This window comes from Myodes glareolus, chromosome 22 (assembly GCF_982192425.1).
Source record: "Myodes glareolus chromosome 22, mMyoGla1.1, whole genome shotgun sequence".
NCBI classification, from domain to species: Eukaryota; Metazoa; Chordata; class Mammalia; order Rodentia; family Cricetidae; genus Myodes; species Myodes glareolus.
Window position 1 is genome coordinate 52,668,605 of NC_142047.1, and position 13,870 is coordinate 52,682,474.

General features: G+C 63.3%; 5 non-coding genes across 5 annotated transcripts; all 5 read right to left on the reverse strand.

Moving 5' to 3' along the window:
* Positions 1–1,078: 1,078 nt before the first annotated feature.
* Positions 1,079–1,197, reverse strand: LOC148118573 (5S ribosomal RNA). The gene has a single exon (XR_015736098.1). It is a non-coding gene; the product is annotated as a 5S ribosomal RNA (ribosomal RNA).
* A 2,599-nt stretch (positions 1,198–3,796) lies between these two features.
* Positions 3,797–3,915, reverse strand: LOC148118574 (5S ribosomal RNA). The gene has a single exon (XR_015736099.1). It is a non-coding gene; the product is annotated as a 5S ribosomal RNA (ribosomal RNA).
* A 2,619-nt stretch (positions 3,916–6,534) lies between these two features.
* Positions 6,535–6,653, reverse strand: LOC148118575 (5S ribosomal RNA). The gene has a single exon (XR_015736100.1). It is a non-coding gene; the product is annotated as a 5S ribosomal RNA (ribosomal RNA).
* A 2,627-nt stretch (positions 6,654–9,280) lies between these two features.
* Positions 9,281–9,399, reverse strand: LOC148118576 (5S ribosomal RNA). The gene has a single exon (XR_015736101.1). It is a non-coding gene; the product is annotated as a 5S ribosomal RNA (ribosomal RNA).
* Positions 9,400–11,998: 2,599 nt separating this feature from the next.
* Positions 11,999–12,117, reverse strand: LOC148118577 (5S ribosomal RNA). The gene has a single exon (XR_015736102.1). It is a non-coding gene; the product is annotated as a 5S ribosomal RNA (ribosomal RNA).
* Positions 12,118–13,870: the final 1,753 nt, after the last annotated feature.

The window sequence follows — 13,870 nt, forward strand, 5'->3', positions numbered from 1 at the left end:
GCTCGTGGACGGTGCGGGCGGGGGCAGGCACACAGGCACACGCACACCCACGCACGCAGAAACACACTCAAGCACGCGTGTACGCACGCACGCACGCCATCGGACACTGCAGACGGACACACATCCGCACAAGCGTGCACGCACAGCAAGCGAACGAACACACACACACACAGCACACGCACGCACGCGCACACACACACATCAGGCAAGAATGCACACACTCCCCAACAGACAGACACAAAAGCAGGCAAAACCCCAGACCACATAGGCACAAGCATGCACGCACAACACACACACACACACACAAAGGCGCCTAATGTGGCCTACACGAAGACACGTGCACCCACATGGGGCTACTCACACAAGCACGCACATTGCACATTCCACACAGGCAAGCAGGCACACAGGCACGCAGGTGGGCGTACACTGCATCCCCGGGAGTGGGTTGGTGGAGCCTGCTTGCTCTTAGACTGCTTCCACCGGGTGGGTTGTGTGGAGGGGGCGTGGCGATCTCTTCCGGAATCCATACACAGAGCTGTGCGGTGCGGGGCTGCTATCCCAGGCACCTGCCTGCCGGCCTGCCCTGCCCGTGGAACTGAGGAGCTGTGGAGCCGGGGAGCCAAGGACGATGGTGGCTGGCCCAGGGTCTCACTTGGCTGCACGCCACTCAAGACAGCCTCTACCGTGCGAGTCTTAGCTTCCTTGAGGGGTCCTGGCATTCCTTGCCCACTCGGGTGTTTCCCCTCGTGCCTGAGGGCGCTGACCGGTGGGTGGATTTGGAACCTTGTGAGAGGTGGGCCCTCTTTCCGGGGTGCGGATTGTCCTGGTGTTGTCCTGGTCCCGGCTGGCCCGCGGTCGCGAAGGCCAAAGGGGCCAAAAGAGGAGAAGGAAGGAGGAGGAGGAAGAGGAGGAAGAGGAGGAAGAGGAGGAGGAGGAGGAGGAGGAGGAGGAGGAGAAGGAAGAGAAGAAGAAGAAGAAGAAGAAGAAGAAGAAGAAGAAGAAGAAGAAGAAGAGGAAGAAGAAGAAGAAGAAGAAGAAGAAGAAGAAGAAGAAAAGAGCAAGGGAAGAAGAAGAAAAAAGCCTACAGCACCCGGTATTCCCAGGCGGTCTCCCATCCAAGTACTAACCAGGCCCGACCCTGCTTAGCTTCCGAGATCAGACGAGATCGGGCGCGTTCAGGGTGGTATGGCCGTAGACGGAGGCGTGTTGTCGCTGTGGCGCCACAAGAGCCTGCTGCAGCACTGGCCTGCGCTCCTGCACGCCAGCCCGCCCGTCCCCACGCCCCCACGCCCTCCCGAGTGAGTCCGAGACCGAATCCGGACGGACGGACGGACGGACAGACGGACGAGCCCCTCCAACCCGCCCACCAGCCAGCCAGCCAGCCTGCCAGCTAGGCCCTCCTTCCTCAGCCCTCTGCCCCGGCCCGGAGCCGGGCTCCGGGGCCAGGAGCAGTCGCCAGCCCTACCCACCGACCTTGTCTCCCTTGTCTCCCTTGTCTCCCTTGTCTCCCTTGTCTCCCGTTCCTCATCGGGCACCCTCACCGCGCCCCAACCGTGCCCCTGGCAGCTTGGCTGGCCCCGCAAGCTGGCTGGCTCCTCCCTTGCCCGCCCTCGGCCTCCCTCGGTGGGGAATCCACGGGTGCCGGCTTTGACAGGGCCTCAGGGCCTTCCGGGGCAGGGGTCGGCTTTGGACCCGGACTCTCCCTCCACCTGGGAACTGTTGCCAGGTAGCCAGCCAGCTCCTTGCCTTTGGGCAGGTGAGAGCCCTCCTGTGTCGTCCCGCAGGCCACTTGTGTCCCCGCTCTGGAGGAGGCGTGGGGGTTGCGTGGGGAGATGGGCGCCCGGGTTGGGGGTGGGGGTGGGGCTGGGCTGGGGTGGCATGGGGTGGTGGCAGGAGGAGTTCGCGGGGGAGGTGCCCAGAGAGGCTCAGGCGTAGCGGTCGGATCGCTTGGGTCATCATCCTTCCAGACAGGGGTAGACACTGTCTTGCTGGTGCCCTAGTACTAGGTAAGGTGGTGCCTCGACGGGTCTGGTAGTGGCTAGGCGCTAGTCTCTCATCATTGGGGAACGGGAAACTGTTGTTTCCTTTCCCTCCTGCTCCTGCTCCTGCTCCTGCTCCTGCTCCTGCTCCTGCTCCTGCTCCTGCTCCTGCTCCTGCTCCTGCTCCTGCTCCTGCTCCTCCTGCTCCTGCTCCTGCTCCTCCTGCTCCTCCTGCTGCTCCTCCTGCTCCTCCTGCTCCTGCTCCTCCTCCTCCTCCTCTTCCTCTACCTCCTCCCTCCTTCTCCTCCTGCTCCTCTTCCTCCTCTCCCCAGAGTATCCCCCTCCTCCTGGAGAATCTAGAAATCCCAAAGCCTGGGATTGGGTTAGAGAGACTGTGTGCCTGGGCGCCTGTGAGCTTTCTCGCCTTCAGGAGAAACCTTGGTTCTCTCTTTGGAACTTGGAATGCCAGCTCCCAAGATTCCAGTTCCGCCCCATGCCCACCCCCACCCCCACCCCCAGTCCCAGCCCTATCCCCTATCGCCAGCCAGCGGGGCCATCCAGTCCCCCATTGAAGATGCCTCCCTGTGAAGCGGGCGGCACGCCGTTCTGCCCGTGGGGGAGAAGAGAGAAAGGCAGGCTGTCCAGCGTGGAAGATGCTCCTGGGCTGACCGACCGGTGGGGCCCAGGAAACTTGGAATTTGGAACTTGGAACTTGGAACTTGGGTCTTGGCGCTCTCTGCTCGTGGACGGTGCGGGCGGGGGGCAGGCACACAGGCACACGCACACCCACGCACGCAGAAACACACTCAAGCACGCGTGTACGCACGCACGCACGCCATCGGACACTGCAGACGGACACACATCCGCACAAGCGTGCACGCACAGCAAGCGAACGAACACACACACACACAGCACACGCACGCACGCGCACACACACACATCAGGCAAGAATGCACACACTCCCCAACAGACAGACACAAAAGCAGGCAAAACCCCAGACCACATAGGCACAAGCATGCACGCACAACACACACACACACACACAAAGGCGCCTAATGTGGCCTACACGAAGACACGTGCACCCACATGGGGCTACTCACACAAGCACGCACATTGCACATTCCACACAGGCAAGCAGGCACACAGGCACGCAGGTGGGCGTACACTGCATCCCCGGGAGTGGGTTGGTGGAGCCTGCTTGCTCTTAGACTGCTTCCACCGGGTGGGTTGTGTGGAGGGGGCGTGGCGATCTCTTCCGGAATCCATACACAGAGCTGTGCGGTGCGGGGCTGCTATCCCAGGCACCTGCCTGCCGGCCTGCCCTGCCCGTGGAACTGAGGAGCTGTGGAGCCGGGGAGCCAAGGACGATGGTGGCTGGCCCAGGGTCTCACTTGGCTGCACGCCACTCAAGACAGCCTCTACCGTGCGAGTCTTAGCTTCCTTGAGGGGTCCTGGCATTCCTTGCCCACTCGGGTGTTTCCCCTCGTGCCTGAGGGCGCTGACCGGTGGGTGGATTTGGAACCTTGTGAGAGGTGGGCCCTCTTTCCGGGGTGCGGATTGTCCTGGTGTTGTCCTGGTCCCGGCTGGCCCGCGGTCGCGAAGGCCAAAGGGGCCAAAAGAGGAGAAGGAAGGAGGAGGAGGAAGAGGAGGAAGAGGAGGAAGAGGAGGAGGAGGAGGAGGAGGAGGAGGAGGAGGAGGAGAAGGAAGAGAAGAAGAAGAAGAAGAAGAAGAAGAAGAAGAAGAAGAAGAAGAAGAAGAAGAAGAAGAAGAAGAAGAAGAAGAAGAAGAAGAAAAGAGCAAGGGAAGAAGAAGAAAAAAGCCTACAGCACCCGGTATTCCCAGGCGGTCTCCCATCCAAGTACTAACCAGGCCCGACCCTGCTTAGCTTCCGAGATCAGACGAGATCGGGCGCGTTCAGGGTGGTATGGCCGTAGACGGAGGCGTGTTGTCGCTGTGGCGCCACAAGAGCCTGCTGCAGCACTGGCCTGCGCTCCTGCACGCCAGCCCGCCCGTCCCCACGCCCCCCACGCCCTCCCGAGTGAGTCCGAGACCGAATCCGGACGGACGGACGGACGGACAGACGGACGAGCCCCTCCAACCCGCCCACCAGCCAGCCAGCCAGCCTGCCAGCTAGGCCCTCCTTCCTCAGCCCTCTGCCCCGGCCCGGAGCCGGGCTCCGGGGCCAGGAGCAGTCGCCAGCCCTACCCACCGACCTTGTCTCCCTTGTCTCCCTTGTCTCCCTTGTCTCCCTTGTCTCCCGTTCCTCATCGGGCACCCTCACCGCGCCCCAACCGTGCCCCTGGCAGCTTGGCTGGCCCCGCAAGCTGGCTGGCTCCTCCCTTGCCCGCCCTCGGCCTCCCTCGGTGGGGAATCCACGGGTGCCGGCTTTGACAGGGCCTCAGGGCCTTCCGGGGCAGGGGTCGGCTTTGGACCCGGACTCTCCCTCCACCTGGGAACTGTTGCCAGGTAGCCAGCCAGCTCCTTGCCTTTGGGCAGGTGAGAGCCCTCCTGTGTCGTCCCGCAGGCCACTTGTGTCCCCGCTCTGGAGGAGGCGTGGGGGTTGCGTGGGGAGATGGGCGCCCGGGTTGGGGGTGGGGTGGGGCTGGGGTGGGGTGGCATGGGGTGGTGGCAGGAGGAGTTCGCGGGGGAGGTGCCCAGAGAGGCTCAGGCGTAGCGGTCGGATCGCTTGGGTCATCATCCTTCCAGACAGGGGTAGACACTGTCTTGCTGGTGCCCTAGTACTAGGTAAGGTGGTGCCTCGACGGGCCTGGTAGTGGCTAGGCGCTAGTCTCTCATCATTGGGGAACGGGAAACCTGCTCCTGCTCCTGCTCCTGCTCCTGCTCCTGCTCCTGCTCCTGCTCCTGCTCCTGGTCCTCCTCCTGCTCCTGCTCCTCCTCCTGATCCTCCTGCTCCTGCTACTGCTCCTCCTGTTCCTCCTGCTGCTCCTCCTGCTCCTGCTCCTGCTCCTCCTGCTCCTCCTGCTGCTCCTCCTGCTCCTCCTGCTCCTGCTCCTCCTCCTCCTCCTCTACCTCCTCCCTCCTTCTCCTCCTGCTCCTCTTCCTCCTCTCCCCAGAGTATCCCCCTCCTCCTGGAGAATCTAGAAATCCCAAAGCCTGGGATTGGGTTAGAGAGACTGTGTGCCTGGGCGCCTGTGAGCTTTCTCGCCTTCAGGAGAAACCTTGGTTCTCTCTTTGGAACTTGGAATGCCAGCTCCCAAGATTCCAGTTCCGCCCCATGCCCACCCCCACCCCCACCCCCAGTCCCAGCCCTATCCCCTATCGCCAGCCAGCGGGGCCATCCAGTCCCCCATTGAAGATGCCTCCCTGTGAAGCGGGCGGCACGCCGTTCTGCCCGTGGGGGAGAAGAGAGAAAGGCAGGCTGTCCAGCGTGGAAGATGCTCCTGGGCTGACCGACCGGTGGGGCCCAGGAAACTTGGAATTTGGAACTTGGAACTTGGAACTTGGGTCTTGGCGCTCTCTGCTCGTGGACGGTGCGGGCGGGGGCAGGCACACAGGCACACGCACACCCACGCACGCAGAAACACACTCAAGCACGCGTGTACGCACGCACGCACGCCCGCCATCGGACACTGCAGACGGACACACATCCGCACAAGCGTGCACGCACAGCAAGCGAACGAACACACACACACACAGCACACGCACGCACGCGCGCACACACACACATCAGGCAAGAATGCACACACTCCCCAACAGACAGACACAAAAGCAGGCAAAACCCCAGACCACATAGGCACAAGCATGCACGCACAACACACACACACACACACACACACACACACACACACACAAAGGCGCCTAATGTGGCCTACACGAAGACACGTGCACCCACATGGGGCTACTCACACAAGCACGCACATTGCACATTCCACACAGGCAAGCAGGCACACAGGCACGCAGGTGGGCGTACACTGCATCCCCGGGAGTGGGTTGGTGGAGCCTGCTTGCTCTTAGACTGCTTCCACCGGGTGGGTTGTGTGGAGGGGGCGTGGCGATCTCTTCCGGAATCCATACACAGAGCTGTGTGGTGCGGGGCTGCTATCCCAGGCACCTGCCTGCCGGCCTGCCCTGCCCGTGGAACTGAGGAGCTGTGGAGCCGGGGAGCCAAGGACGATGGTGGCTGGCCCAGGGTCTCACTTGGCTGCACGCCACTCAAGACAACCTCTACCGTGCGAGTCTTAGCTTCCTTGAGGGGTCCTGGCATTCCTTGCCCACTCGGGTGTTTCCCCTCGTGCCTGAGGGCGCTGACCGGTGGGTGGATTTGGAACCTTGTGAGAGGTGGGCCCTCTTTCCGGGGTGCGGATTGTCCTGGTGTTGTCCTGGTCCGGGCTGGCCCGCGGTGGCGAAGGCCAAAGGGGCCAAAAGAGGAGAAGGAAGGAGGAGGAGGAGGAGGAGGAGGAGGAGGAGGAGGAGGAGGAGGAGGAGGAGGAGGAGAAAAGGAGGAGGAGGAGGAGGAGAAAAGGAGGAGGAGGAGGAGGAGGAGGAGGAGGAGGAGGAGGAGGAGGAAGAAAAGAGAAAGGGAAGAAGAAAAAAAAGCCTACAGCACCCGGTATTCCCAGGCGGTCTCCCATCCAAGTACTAACCAGGCCCGACCCTGCTTAGCTTCCGAGATCAGACGAGATCGGGCGCGTTCAGGGTGGTATGGCCGTAGACGGAGGCGTGTTGTCGCTGTGGCGCCACAAGAGCCTGCTGCAGCACTGGCCTGCGCTCCTGCACGCCAGCCCGCCCGTCCCCACGCCCCCACGCCCTCCCGAGTGAGTCCGAGACCGAATCCGGACGGACGGACGGACGGACGGACAGACGGACGAGCCCCTCCAACCCGCCCACCAGCCAGCCAGCCAGCCTGCCAGCTAGGCCCTCCTTCCTCAGCCCTCTACCCCGGCCCGGAGCCGGGTTCCGGGGCCAGGAGCAGTCGCCAGCCCTACCCACCGACCTTGTCTCCCTTGTCTCCCTTGTCTCCCTTGTCTCCCTTGTCTCCCTTGTCTCCCGTTCCTCATCGGGCACCCTCACCGCGCCCCAACCGTGCCCCTGGCAGCTTGGCTGGCCCCGCAAGCTGGCTGGCTCCTCCCTTGCCCGCCCTCGGCCTCCCTCGGTGGGGAATCCACGGGTGCCGGCTTTGACAGGGCCTCAGGGCCTTCCGGGGCAGGGGTCGGCTTTGGACCCGGACTCTCCCTCCACCTGGGAACTGTTGCCAGGTAGCCAGCCAGCTCCTTGCCTTTGGGCAGGTGAGAGCCCTCCTGTGTCGTCCCGCAGGCCACTTGTGTCCCCGCTCTGGAGGAGGCGTGGGGGTTGCGTGGGGAGATGGGCGCCCGGGTTGGGGGTGGGGTGGGGCTGGGGTGGGGTGGCATGGGGTGGTGGCAGGAGGAGTTCGCGGGGGAGGTGCCCAGAGAGGCTCAGGCGTAGCGGTCGGATCGCTTGGGTCATCATCCTTCCAGACAGGGGTAGACACTGTCTTGCTGGTGCCCTAGTACTAGGTAAGGTGGTGCCTCGACGGGCCTGGTAGTGGCTAGGCGCTAGTCTCTCATCATTGGGGAACGGGAAACCTGCTCCTGCTCCTGCTCCTGCTCCTGCTCCTGCTCCTGCTCCTGCTCCTGCTCCTGCTCCTGCTCCTGCTCCTGCTCCTGCTCCTCCTGCTCCTGCTACTGCTCCTCCTGTTCCTCCTGCTGCTCCTCCTGCTCCTGCTCCTGCTCCTCCTGCTCCTCCTGCTGCTCCTCCTGCTCCTCCTGCTCCTGCTCCTCCTCCTCCTCCTCTTCCTCTACCTCCTCCCTCCTTCTCCTCCTGCTCCTCTTCCTCCTCTCCCCAGAGTATCCCCCTCCTCCTGGAGAATCTAGAAATCCCAAAGCCTGGGATTGGGTTAGAGAGACTGTGTGCCTGGGCGCCTGTGAGCTTTCTCGCCTTCAGGAGAAACCTTGGTTCTCTCTTTGGAACTTGGAATGCCAGCTCCCAAGATTCCAGTTCCGCCCCATGCCCACCCCCACCCCCACCCCCAGTCCCAGCCCTATCCCCTATCGCCAGCCAGCGGGGCCATCCAGTCCCCCATTGAAGATGCCTCCCTGTGAAGCGGGCGGCACGCCGTTCTGCCCGTGGGGGAGAAGAGAGAAAGGCAGGCTGTCCAGCGTGGAAGATGCTCCTGGGCTGACCGACCGGTGGGGCCCAGGAAACTTGGAATTTGGAACTTGGAACTTGGAACTTGGGTCTTGGCGCTCTCTGCTCGTGGACGGTGCGGGCGGGGGCAGGCACACAGGCACACGCACACCCACGCACGCAGAAACACACTCAAGCACGCGTGTACGCACGCACGCACGCCCGCCATCGGACACTGCAGACGGACACACATCCGCACAAGCGTGCACGCACAGCAAGCGAACGAACACACACACACACAGCACACGCACGCACGCGCGCACACACACACATCAGGCAAGAATGCACACACTCCCCAACAGACAGACACAAAAGCAGGCAAAACCCCAGACCACATAGGCACAAGCATGCACGCACAACACACACACACACACACACACACACACACACACACACACACAAAGGCGCCTAATGTGGCCTACACGAAGACACGTGCACCCACATGGGGCTACTCACACAAGCACGCACATTGCACATTCCACACAGGCAAGCAGGCACACAGGCACGCAGGTGGGCGTACACTGCATCCCCGGGAGTGGGTTGGTGGAGCCTGCTTGCTCTTAGACTGCTTCCACCGGGTGGGTTGTGTGGAGGGGGCGTGGCGATCTCTTCCGGAATCCATACACAGAGCTGTGTGGTGCGGGGCTGCTATCCCAGGCACCTGCCTGCCGGCCTGCCCTGCCCGTGGAACTGAGGAGCTGTGGAGCCGGGGAGCCAAGGACGATGGTGGCTGGCCCAGGGTCTCACTTGGCTGCACGCCACTCAAGACAACCTCTACCGTGCGAGTCTTAGCTTCCTTGAGGGGTCCTGGCATTCCTTGCCCACTCGGGTGTTTCCCCTCGTGCCTGAGGGCGCTGACCGGTGGGTGGATTTGGAACCTTGTGAGAGGTGGGCCCTCTTTCCGGGGTGCGGATTGTCCTGGTGTTGTCCTGGTCCGGGCTGGCCCGCGGTGGCGAAGGCCAAAGGGGCCAAAAGAGGAGAAGGAAGGAGGAGGAGGAGGAGGAGGAGGAGGAGGAGGAGGAGGAGGAGGAGGAGGAGAGAAGGAGGAGGAGGAGGAGGAGGAAAAGGAGGAGGAGGAGGAGGAGGAGGAGGAGGAGGAGGAGGAGGAGGAAAAGAGAAAGGGAAGAAGAAAAAAAAGCCTACAGCACCCGGTATTCCCAGGCGGTCTCCCATCCAAGTACTAACCAGGCCCGACCCTGCTTAGCTTCCGAGATCAGACGAGATCGGGCGCGTTCAGGGTGGTATGGCCGTAGACGGAGGCGTGTTGTCGCTGTGGCGCCACAAGAGCCTGCTGCAGCACTGGCCTGCGCTCCTGCACGCCAGCCCGCCCGTCCCCACGCCCCCACGCCCTCCCGAGTGAGTCCGAGACCGAATCCGGACGGACGGACGGACGGACGGACAGACGGACGAGCCCCTCCAACCCGCCCACCAGCCAGCCAGCCAGCCTGCCAGCTAGGCCCTCCTTCCTCAGCCCTCTACCCCGGCCCGGAGCCGGGTTCCGGGGCCAGGAGCAGTCGCCAGCCCTACCCACCGACCTTGTCTCCCTTGTCTCCCTTGTCTCCCTTGTCTCCCTTGTCTCCCTTGTCTCCCGTTCCTCATCGGGCACCCTCACCGCGCCCCAACCGTGCCCCTGGCAGCTTGGCTGGCCCCGCAAGCTGGCTGGCTCCTCCCTTGCCCGCCCTCGGCCTCCCTCGGTGGGGAATCCACGGGTGCCGGCTTTGACAGGGCCTCAGGGCCTTCCGGGGCAGGGGTCGGCTTTGGACCCGGACTCTCCCTCCACCTGGGAACTGTTGCCAGGTAGCCAGCCAGCTCCTTGCCTTTGGGCAGGTGAGAGCCCTCCTGTGTCGTCCCGCAGGCCACTTGTGTCCCCGCTCTGGAGGAGGCGTGGGGGTTGCGTGGGGAGATGGGCGCCCGGGTTGGGGGTGGGGTGGGGCTGGGGTGGGGTGGCATGGGGTGGTGGCAGGAGGAGTTCGCGGGGGAGGTGCCCAGAGAGGCTCAGGCGTAGCGGTCGGATCGCTTGGGTCATCATCCTTCCAGACAGGGGTAGACACTGTCTTGCTGGTGCCCTAGTACTAGGTAAGGTGGTGCCTCGACGGGCCTGGTAGTGGCTAGGCGCTAGTCTCTCATCATTGGGGAACGGGAAACCTGCTCCTGCTCCTGCTCCTGCTCCTGCTCCTGCTCCTGCTCCTGCTCCTGCTCCTGCTCCTGCTCCTGCTCCTGCTCCTGCTCCTGCTCCTCCTGCTCCTGCTCCTGCTCCTCCTGCTCCTCCTGCTGCTCCTCCTGCTCCTCCTGCTCCTGCTCCTCCTCCTCCTCCTCTTCCTCTACCTCCTCCCTCCTTCTCCTCCTGCTCCTCTTCCTCCTCTCCCCAGAGTATCCCCCTCCTCCTGGAGAATCTAGAAATCCCAAAGCCTGGGATTGGGTTAGAGAGACTGTGTGCCTGGGCGCCTGTGAGCTTTCTCGCCTTCAGGAGAAACCTTGGTTCTCTCTTTGGAACTTGGAATGCCAGCTCCCAAGATTCCAGTTCCGCCCCATGCCCACCCCCACCCCCACCCCCAGTCCCAGCCCTATCCCCTATCGCCAGCCAGCGGGGCCATCCAGTCCCCCATTGAAGATGCCTCCCTGTGAAGCGGGCGGCACGCCGTTCTGCCCGTCGGGGAGAAGAGAGAAAGGCAGGCTGTCCAGCGTGGAAGATGCTCCTGGGCTGACCGACCGGTGGGGCCCAGGAAACTTGGAATTTGGAACTTGGAACTTGGAACTTGGGTCTTGGCGCTCTCTGCTCGTGGACGGTGCGGGCGGGGGCAGGCACACAGGCACACGCACACCCACGCACGCAGAAACACACTCAAGCACGCGTGTACGCACGCACGCACGCCCGCCATCGGACACTGCAGACGGACACACATCCGCACAAGCGTGCACGCACAGCAAGCGAACGAACACACACACACACAGCACACGCACGCACGCGCGCACACACACACATCAGGCAAGAATGCACACACTCCCCAACAGACAGACACAAAAGCAGGCAAAACCCCAGACCACATAGGCACAAGCATGCACGCACAACACACACACACACACACACACACACACACACACACAAAGGCGCCTAATGTGGCCTACACGAAGACACGTGCACCCACATGGGGCTACTCACACAAGCACGCACATTGCACATTCCACACAGGCAAGCAGGCACACAGGCACGCAGGTGGGCGTACACTGCATCCCCGGGAGTGGGTTGGTGGAGCCTGCTTGCTCTTAGACTGCTTCCACCGGGTGGGTTGTGTGGAGGGGGCGTGGCGATCTCTTCCGGAATCCATACACAGAGCTGTGTGGTGCGGGGCTGCTATCCCAGGCACCTGCCTGCCGGCCTGCCCTGCCCGTGGAACTGAGGAGCTGTGGAGCCGGGGAGCCAAGGACGATGGTGGCTGGCCCAGGGTCTCACTTGGCTGCACGCCACTCAAGACAACCTCTACCGTGCGAGTCTTAGCTTCCTTGAGGGGTCCTGGCATTCCTTGCCCACTCGGGTGTTTCCCCTCGTGCCTGAGGGCGCTGACCGGTGGGTGGATTTGGAACCTTGTGAGAGGTGGGCCCTCTTTCCGGGGTGCGGATTGTCCTGGTGTTGTCCTGGTCCGGGCTGGCCCGCGGTGGCGAAGGCCAAAGGGGCCAAAAGAGGAGAAGGAAGGAGGAGGAGGAGGAGGAGGAGGAGGAGGAGGAGGAGGAGGAGGAGGAGGAGGAGAAAAGGAGGAGGAGGAGGAGGAGAAAAGGAGGAGGAGGAGGAGGAGGAGGAGGAGGAGGAGGAGGAGGAGGAGGAGGAGGAAGAAAAGAGAAAGGGAAGAAGAAAAAAAAGCCTACAGCACCCGGTATTCCCAGGCGGTCTCCCATCCAAGTACTAACCAGGCCCGACCCTGCTTAGCTTCCGAGATCAGACGAGATCGGGCGCGTTCAGGGTGGTATGGCCGTAGACGGAGGCGTGTTGTCGCTGTGGCGCCACAAGAGCCTGCTGCAGCACTGGCCTGCGCTCCTGCACGCCAGCCCGCCCGTCCCCACGCCCCCACGCCCTCCCGAGTGAGTCCGAGACCGAATCCGGACGGACGGACGGACGGACGGACAGACGGACGAGCCCCTCCAACCCGCCCACCAGCCAGCCAGCCAGCCTGCCAGCTAGGCCCTCCTTCCTCAGCCCTCTACCCCGGCCCGGAGCCGGGTTCCGGGGCCAGGAGCAGTCGCCAGCCCTACCCACCGACCTTGTCTCCCTTGTCTCCCTTGTCTCCCTTGTCTCCCTTGTCTCCCGTTCCTCATCGGGCACCCTCACCGCGCCCCAACCGTGCCCCTGGCAGCTTGGCTGGCCCCGCAAGCTGGCTGGCTCCTCCCTTGCCCGCCCTCGGCCTCCCTCGGTGGGGAATCCACGGGTGCCGGCTTTGACAGGGCCTCAGGGCCTTCCGGGGCAGGGGTCGGCTTTGGACCCGGACTCTCCCTCCACCTGGGAACTGTTGCCAGGTAGCCAGCCAGCTCCTTGCCTTTGGGCAGGTGAGAGCCCTCCTGTGTCGTCCCGCAGGCCACTTGTGTCCCCGCTCTGGAGGAGGCGTGGGGGTTGCGTGGGGAGATGGGCGCCCGGGTTGGGGGTGGGGTGGGGCTGGGGTGGGGTGGCATGGGGTGGTGGCAGGAGGAGTTCGCGGGGGAGGTGCCCAGAGAGGCTCAGGCGTAGCGGTCGGATCGCTTGGGTCATCATCCTTCCAGACAGGGGTAGACACTGTCTTGCTGGTGCCCTAGTACTAGGTAAGGTGGTGCCTCGACGGGCCTGGTAGTGGCTAGGCGCTAGTCTCTCATCATTGGGGAACGGGAAACCTGCTCCTGCTCCTGCTCCTGCTCCTGCTCCTGCTCCTGCTCCTGCTCCTGCTCCTGCTCCTGCTCCTGCTCCTGCTCCTGCTCCTGCTCCTGCTCCTGCTCCTGCTCCTGCTCCTGCTCCTGCTCCTCCTGCTCCTGCTACTGCTCCTCCTGTTCCTCCTGCTGCTCCTCCTGCTCCTGCTCCTGCTCCTCCTGCTCCTCCTGCTGCTCCTCCTGCTCCTCCTGCTCCTGCTCCTCCTCCTCCTCCTCTTCCTCTACCTCCTCCCTCCTTCTCCTCCTGCTCCTCTTCCTCCTCTCCCCAGAGTATCCCCCTCCTCCTGGAGAATCTAGAAATCCCAAAGCCTGGGATTGGGTTAGAGAGACTGTGTGCCTGGGCGCCTGTGAGCTTTCTCGCCTTCAGGAGAAACCTTGGTTCTCTCTTTGGAACTTGGAATGCCAGCTCCCAAGATTCCAGTTCCGCCCCATGCCCACCCCCACCCCCACCCCCAGTCCCAGCCCTATCCCCTATCGCCAGCCAGCGGGGCCATCCAGTCCCCCATTGAAGATGCCTCCCTGTGAAGCGGGCGGCACGCCGTTCTGCCCGTGGGGGAGAAGAGAGAAAGGCAGGCTGTCCAGCGTGGAAGATGCTCCTGGGCTGACCGACCGGTGGGGCCCAGGAAACTTGGAATTTGGAACTTGGAACTTGGAACTTGGGTCTTGGCGCTCTCTGCTCGTGGACGGTGCGGGCGGGGGCAGGCACACAGGCACACGCACACCCACGCACGCAGAAACACACTCAAGCACGCGTGTACGCACGCACGCACGCCATCGGACACTGCAGACGGACACACATCCGCACAAGCGTGCACGCACAGCAAGCGAACGAACACACA